General features: G+C 42.5%; 1 pseudogene; it reads left to right on the forward strand.

Moving 5' to 3' along the window:
* Positions 1–2,945: 2,945 nt before the first annotated feature.
* LOC124667922 lies at positions 2,946–4,196 on the forward strand (annotated as a pseudogene).
* The last annotated feature ends 4,055 nt before the right edge of the window (positions 4,197–8,251 follow it).

Consider the following 8,251-nt stretch of genomic DNA (forward strand, 5'->3'; position numbering starts at 1 on the left):
TGGGAGATAACCCATGTCTTTATTTTGCTAATGTTTTGTTGTGTCTTGGAAGTTATTACTACTGTAGCAACCTCTCCTTATCTTTATTTTATTGCATTGTTGTGCCAAGTAAAGTCTCTAATAGAAGGTTGATGCTAGATTTGGATTTCTGCGCAGAAACAGACACTGGTAGAAAAACGGCCTTTGGTCGCGGTTCGCAACTGCCATTAGTCGCGGTTGCGCAACCGCGACCAATTAAGCGCGACTAAAGGCCCCCCCCCCTTTAGTTGTGGTTCCTTACGAACCGCGACTAAAGGCACGTCCACGTGGCCGCCAGCAGTCCGTCGGGGTTTAGGGTTTTAGCCCCCCCCCCCTAAACCTGGTTTCTTTTTATTGTTTTATTTCTTTTGTGTTTTATTTTAATTTTGAAGGAGTTTCACATATTCTACGGTACTACATACATGCATATGAATGTACAATTTCAAACAAATTTGAAATTAGAACCAAAGAGAATTCAAGAGGAATATACAATATATATTCAATGTCGGATGACCATATACAATTTTGAACAAGTTTCCATACATAATTTAGTGCATATGAAGTTCTACGTCCTCTACATAGTGTTCTCCTTTATGATGGACGACTTCCCTCGCGAACCATCCAGCTAGTTCCTCTTGAAGTGGTCGGAAGCGAGCTTCGGACTAAGCATCTTCCGGAGGTTATTCCTCTTGATATTGTTCTCACACGGAACCCGCTCAGAGGTGTATCTCCGGATCATCTCACAAACATAGTATCCACATAGATTGGTCCCCGGTGGCTGAATATCCCCAGTCCTAGACACTGACCTTTTAAATTGTAGCTCTTTTTGGAATTCACCGACCTTTTCATCTGCGAACCATCTCCAAACCCTACGAGGCAAAGAAAATTAAATGAACAAGAGAGTTATTAATTAGTTACTTGATATTAGGAAATGAACGAAATAGGCCGATCGATATAGAGCGCAAATGAATGAAAATAATTACTTCTGCATCATTTTTCTGATGTCGGCCCAAAGCTTTGGATCCATATTCAGAGAGTCGTGGATGAGAACTGTGGAGGTGTGAAATTGAATTACTAGCAGAATCCAGTGGAATCTGCGGACACGATACATGCACAGTCATGCATAACTCATCGATTAGCCACATACCATGCATGGAGTAAACAAAAGAGAATGTGCTCAAGACAGAAACACTCACCCAAAATGGTAAGGAAATAGAATATCACTTTTGAGTTCCTGTTTTGTAAGAAACCGCCACAGGTCTTCCTCCACGTCGGCGGGGTGGTGTTCTAACACATATGAATTAACGATGTGTGGGTCAATGAACCCAACATCAAGGATGTTCCTTACTCTGCATTCCTTAATCTTCATTCTGCATAATAGCGTACACAACAAGATAGTTAGGACAATATATATATATATATATATATATATATATATATATATATATATATATATATATATATATATGGAAAATAGTGGGCTACCATGGGTGGTAGCTATGCATACACATCTAACCATTAGATCTTCTATAGAGAGCACAAAAGGAGCACACGGTGTTAGATCATTTGGTTGTCATCCGTTCTCGAACAGGCACCTCCGTTAGACAACCACACCGTAACTCTTATAAATACCAAAACAACAACCAGGCACGGACACGGTTAGTACCATAGAAAAAGAACTCGCCGGAATCCACGGTGGCCGGGGGTGCGGGGGAGATGTTGCCATCAAGCGACTCCTTCCTCACCTGCCTCCTGCCGCTCCCACCGATGCAAGACCGCCCCCGCCTCACAGCGCGCGGGAAGAAATCAAGGTGTCGCACATGCCGGAGAGAGGGGTGGAGGCGGGCGGGTGCTTGGTTGTGGAGGGCTCGTGGCGGGGCCGAGGTCGGCCGGCGCCCGTGCCCGTCCTCCATCCGGCACGGCTACGGCAGCCGTTCCCGTCCACCCCTGCACGACGCCCGTTCCCCCGCACCCATCGCGAATCCCACCACGCCACCCCCACCGCGAATCCCAACACCGGCGACCTCCACCGGGTTCCGCGCCAGCAGGGAGGCCACGCACCTCCTGGTTCCACGCCGTCGCCGAGAGGCCGGGAAGCTCCTGCTCGTCGCACCCCCAAGGCCGTGACCCTCCTGCTCGCCGCGCCGCCGCCGGGAGGCCGAAGCTCCTGCTCTCCCCGTTGCCGCTAGGAGGCTGCGAAGCTCCTGTTATTCGCGCCGCCAAGGTTGTGACGCTCCTGCTCGCCGCGCCGCCACCGGTGGCTGGGAAGTCCTGCTCGCCGCATCGCCGCAGGGAGGCCGCGAAGCTTCTGCTCGCAGCGCCGCCAAGTCCGCGTCCCTCGTGCTCGCCGTGCAGCCGCCGGGTGGCAGCGCCCCTGCTGTTCCCACACCATCGCTGGGAGGCAGGGCCTGCTGTTCCCCACATCTCCGTCGGGAGGCCAAGCACCTCCTGCTTGATGCTTCTCTGCTGGCTGGGCACACCTGGTCCTCTCGTGCTTCCGGCCATCACGGTAATGGCCGAGGATGGTTGGTGTTTCTCTCCCCTGTTATCATGTTGCTGTCCCCTCTGTTTTCTTTCTAAGTAGGGAAGTTCAGCTATTGCTCGATAGGTATCACACATGTTTTGGCAAGGTAGTGCAGGCTTTCAAAACAGTGCAAAAAAATCGGTGTGGATGATTCGCTAGTTCAGGACACTAGTGCAAAACATGGCTGAAATTCTATTTTTGGTTGTCTGAACTGTCCATGTCGGTGTCCTGAGCTGCTTCCTCCTCTGTCGAATTGGTCCCATGATGAAACGGGATTTTAGTGGTGTTTCTAATCCCTTGTTGATTTGTGTGAGAATTTTGAAATCCATGGTCATTCAAATAAATGGTACAGTAGAAATTTTTATCAGGATTTGCTTCACTAGGCGATGTTGATTGTGTTTGTTTCGTCTGAAAGATCCAGTTCCCTTTCTTCACGGATTTCCCAAATTCTACTTTTTTTTTATGAAATTCTACTTATGTTGGCTTATTTTCTCTTGCTGGCCATCCCTTACATGGGAGCAATCATCACCCCTCTCAACTACCGCTGGGTAAGAACATTCTTCTTCCCCTAATCTAATCAAGAGCACCCGCACACCATCATAATCTTCCAACTCGCTTCACAAGTTTTTGATAGCCATTTTGCTGAATGTGCTACTCTGAAGAATGGAATATTAAACATTGGGGTTCTCTTTCTCATCTAGAGCTTCGAGGAGACAACACAGGTGCTAGAGCTTGTGCGTCGGCGTTCATCTTTGATGGAAGTTACAGCTCATGGGCGCTCCGGTTGATGGAGAGCAAGAGATTCTCAACCATTGGTCTTTACCTCACAATGGGGGACCCTGTCAGCACCAGCGACCCTGCAAGTTTTTGTTTTGGATTATTATGCAGAGGATGAAGAAGATACATGTTTCCTTCCCTTTTTAGGATTGATCAGTCAGTTTGAAAGTAAACCTTTGCGGAATATAGTACTGGCATTTTGTAATCCTATGTATTCAACATATCATTTTCACTCATGTCACTTAATCATATCAAGAGAACTTACTGAGGAACTACGGTGATGGAGCCTGTGTCGGCTCCAAGGGATGTAGCTTTGATATGCTTTACATCTGGTAAGAGATATGGCTGGTTCGTTACATTGATTTGTAATCGTTTTTATCTGCAGTTCTAGAGTATTTGCACTTTTTTATCCCTGCATTGTATGTTTATTGCACGTACACCTGCATACAGCCCCTCTGTGCCATATCGGAGGGATCTCCTCATGCTTGGTCATCCTGATGGCTGGAGGCTGCCATGTCCTGATACCAAAATTTGACGCAAAATTGGCTACCGAAGCCATCTAGGAACGCAAAGTGACATTTTTTTTTAGAAAGTGACTTGTTTCATCACCGTTCCCGCAGTCATGGCTGACCTACTGTCCTATGCTCAGTAAGCAGTAACACTAAAGTACAACTCTGAAAGTCAAACGGTACGTGCACAGTTTGTTGTTGAGTTTTTGAATTTGATCAGGAAAGACAAGATATCAGGGTGCGGGACTGTGACCAAGATCCTCAACGGTGGTGAGGGGTTGTCAGATGAGCTCATAAACGGGGCGTCTCACTTATTCATTCTGCTACTATCGTTTCATCTTATGGTATTATCTGCTTACTATCGATATCGCCGCTTCACTTTATCTGCAATTTCTGCAGAATTATGTTTACCTGCAGTCATTTTTATGCTTACAGGCACTAAACTCTCTTATCCGCGTACTAAACTTGTTTTTAATAGGGATGACTGAAGCATGTTCTTCTATGACATTCATGCCTATCAACAAGCTGGAACTTCAAGAAACCAATAACAAGTCAAGCAACAAATCTGGAGGCATATGTGTTTGAAAACCACCTATATATATGATCAGTTTGAAGTGTGGTCGGCAATGTATAGAACTGATCATATATATGTACATGTGGTGAAATTTGAACTAAATGTTGGAAAGTTTTGAAGCCCCACACCAGCTGTATTTGTTCCTGGCACGGCTACTAATAAAAATGTTGTTTTGCACTCACTTTGACAACTTATGCACGGCACGGACCAACTAGTACCGAGCCGTGAAAGATTTGTGGATTCAGAATTTTTTCTCAACCGCATGCAACCGCGCTCTGACAAACGTAAATTGCTTGTCCAGGTTTTGTGCATTCAAATTCAATACAACTATCAAATTAATGGGACCACTAACGAAAGCCGGGATATAAGTGTGCATTCAGATTTTATTATCAACTGCATGTAACAAAATGCTACGAATATAACAACCGTGCCATAAATAGTTTGGGCATTCAACCACAATTCAACAGTTTAACCATGACTACGGCTATCTTGAACCACTACATTTTTTCTGAATTAATTCCAACCGCACACAGATGATAGCTCACTGGCAATGCCAGACAACCGTAGCCGTGGCAATGTGTGTTTTTAGAAGCAAAACAACAATATAACTATGGTAGCTACTAGTACTTGCATGACAAAACCAGACAACCGTAGCCGTGGCAATGTGTGTTTTTAGAAGCAAAACAACAATGTGACTATGGTAGCTACTAGTACTTGCATGACAAAATGCATACGGTGTGGCATAAGCTACCGTTACCGATACAAATTGTCAAAAGAGGTAAAAAACGACAACTTGCACACGGTATGGTCACCATGACCGTGTGATTTTGTCATACAACAGTGTGTTTGCTAAATGGTACGACTAATTGAACCACCACTTAGCAACGACTGCTGACCACGCCGTCCGTCCGAATGTCTGGAAACGAGTAAAAAAGAGAAGTTTCATACGGTATGGCACGCGGGCACCGTCACCGATACGAAATGTCAAAACATGTAAAAAATGTCAATTGCACAAGACATGGCACAACGATGAGATAGGCCGGCTAATCTTTGTGGAAGAAGGTGCAAACTCTAGTAGATAACTGTTTGTCAAAAAAGACGCGAATAAATTAACTAACATTTAGCAAGGACCATGGCCTTCCTTAGGACATAATTTTTATTAAACCTTACCGTGCCGACGAAAATGTGTGAAAACTAGAAAAAAATGACACATTTCATACGGTATGGAGCTAGCAACGGTTACCTGGCTACCGTCACCGGTGCAAATTGTCAAAAGGAGTAAAAAAGGCTAAATTTTCACACGACGGATGGTCATCACCGTTGCCGACACAATGTGTGGAATGAGTTAAAAAAAGGTGTGGGAAAGTTGTGGCAACGTTTTTTCCTGCCTTTTTTAGACTGCATGCAATCACGGAGCACAAACGGGCCGTTCGGTGAAAGTGCTCCTGGGTATTTGATCTGGACATGAGTAGAATCAGAACTCCTTCTATCCAACGGCTGCTACCCTATGCATAGCTACCACCGTTGGTAGAAAATCCGCGTCGATATATATATATATATATATATATATATATATATATATAGGATAAATACTTCCTACCCCTGGGGGTAGTTACACCCATGTCTAATATACTACCATACGGAATACTTCCTACCCCTGGGGGTAGTTACACCCATGTCTAATATACTACCATACGGAAGTATCTATGATACTTTATCGGTTTGAGTATGTTCGTATACTATATCTAAGATACTCCAAACAAAGTTTTGTGAAAAAAATGCAAGTGAACCCATAGTTTGCACTATATATCCGAAATACATGCATATGTGTACGTATAAAATGAGTCTACGTAAAAAAATATACATACTGCCTGCAAAGTAGTATATATACTTCCAAAATAGTTTTATATACTTCATACTACATGTACATACTATCCGGTATGATAGATACTCTCTAGATTATGAGAAACACGCGTGGGTGTAACTACACCCGGGTGTAGTCTGAATATGTCCTACTTTGTAGTTAGTATGATATATATATATATATATAGGACATATTCATGCTACACCCGGGTGTAGTTACTCCCACGTATGTTTCACACAATCTAGATAGTATCTATCATACCGAAGAGTATATACATGTAGTATGAAGTATATAAAAATATTTTGGTAGTATATATACTACTTTGTAGGTAGTATGTACACTTTTTTACGTACACTATTTCTTTACGTATAAATATGCATGTATTTTATATATATAGTGCAAACTGTGGGTGTATTTAAACTTTTTTCACCAAAGTTGGTATGGAGTATCTTAGATATAGTGTACGAACATACTCAAACCAATAAAGTATGTTATATACTTCCGTATGGTAGTATATGAGATGTGGGTGTAGTTACACCCAGGAGTAGGAAGTATTTATCCTATATATATATATATATATATCTGCTATTCTCGAACCGGTTCGAGAATAACTATTCTCGAACCCTTTCTGAACTTCCGGGTGTTTTCCTAGTGAACTTCTCGACGGAATACCAGAATTGTATGTTCGTGCGGACAGTATTTTCATGATGATTTTCAAACCGCTTATCGGATTGATGCTTATAATATACCGTTGGATTCGCACGGAAATTTCGCAACTTTTTTGTGTTCATTGTTTTCCCAAATTCTGTATTGATTAAAACTAATTTGAAATATACAAAACGACGTTTTCGCGGATTTCTCTATTTATGTACAGTTTTGGGGTTCCAGTTTTCAAACCGTTTGTCGGAATGATGCGTATGATATACCGTTAGAAAGGTGCTGACTAGGCGCACCTTTTTCATGAAGAACACTTTTCTAAATTCTTTATAGTTTAAGAGCAGATTTGAAAATACGTGATTACGTTTTTCGAACTTCTCGGTTTTTCGAACTGTTTTTGGGGCTTATTTCCGAACCACTTATCGGAATGTTCCAAATGATATTGCGTTGAAAAGATATTGATTAGGCGAATCTTTTTCATGTTGAATGTTTTTCCAAAGTCTAAATGGTTTTAGTTTAATTTCAGAAATACATAAAAGTGAAGATAACGCCGACACAAGAACATTTCAAAATTGGCTCATCTAGATTGATTAGGTGTGGCATTGCGATATGTTGGAGTATTAGTAGAGTTATATTAGTGCTAATTGTACGTTGAGTTGGTCGATTTGCGCAATCGGTGGTTGTACGGACGATTTCTATGTGTATGATTTTCGTCCAGAAAAACAGAGTGCATGAGGTGCTCGAATATAGAAGTGAACTTCCTTATATCTGTTAGTGAACTTCCGATCGCGGTATAAAAGTTTCAGGCATGTAATAAAATTATAGCGAACTTCTGTGGATGTGAACTTCTTCTTCCCTGAATCTGAACTTCCCGACGGACTTCAATATTGTACAGGGCGAACTTCCGAAACTTTAGTCTAGTTTGAAGTGAACTTCAGAAAATATAGCGAACTTCCGTCGCATCTGAACTTCTCTGGACACAGATCTGAACTTCCCCTTATCTGCATCTGAACTTCCAGACGGACCTCAACGTTGTAAGGAGTGAACTTCCATTTCAACGAACCACTTGTGAACTTCCTGGTTTTTCCTAATGAACTTCTTGACGGAACACCAAAATTGCATGTTCGTGCGGACAGTTTTTTCATGTTGATTTTCAAACCGCTTATCAAATTGATGTGTATAATATACCGTTGGATTCGTATGGAAATTTCTCAACTTCTTCATGTTCATTGTTTTCCCAAATTATGTATTGTTTAAAACTAATTTTAAATATACAAACCAACGTTTTCGCGGATTTCTCTATTTTCGTGCAGTTTTTTGGGTTGATT

The sequence above is a fragment of the Lolium rigidum genome, chromosome 6 (genome assembly GCF_022539505.1).
Source record: "Lolium rigidum isolate FL_2022 chromosome 6, APGP_CSIRO_Lrig_0.1, whole genome shotgun sequence".
In the NCBI taxonomy this organism is placed as follows: domain Eukaryota; kingdom Viridiplantae; phylum Streptophyta; class Magnoliopsida; order Poales; family Poaceae; genus Lolium; species Lolium rigidum.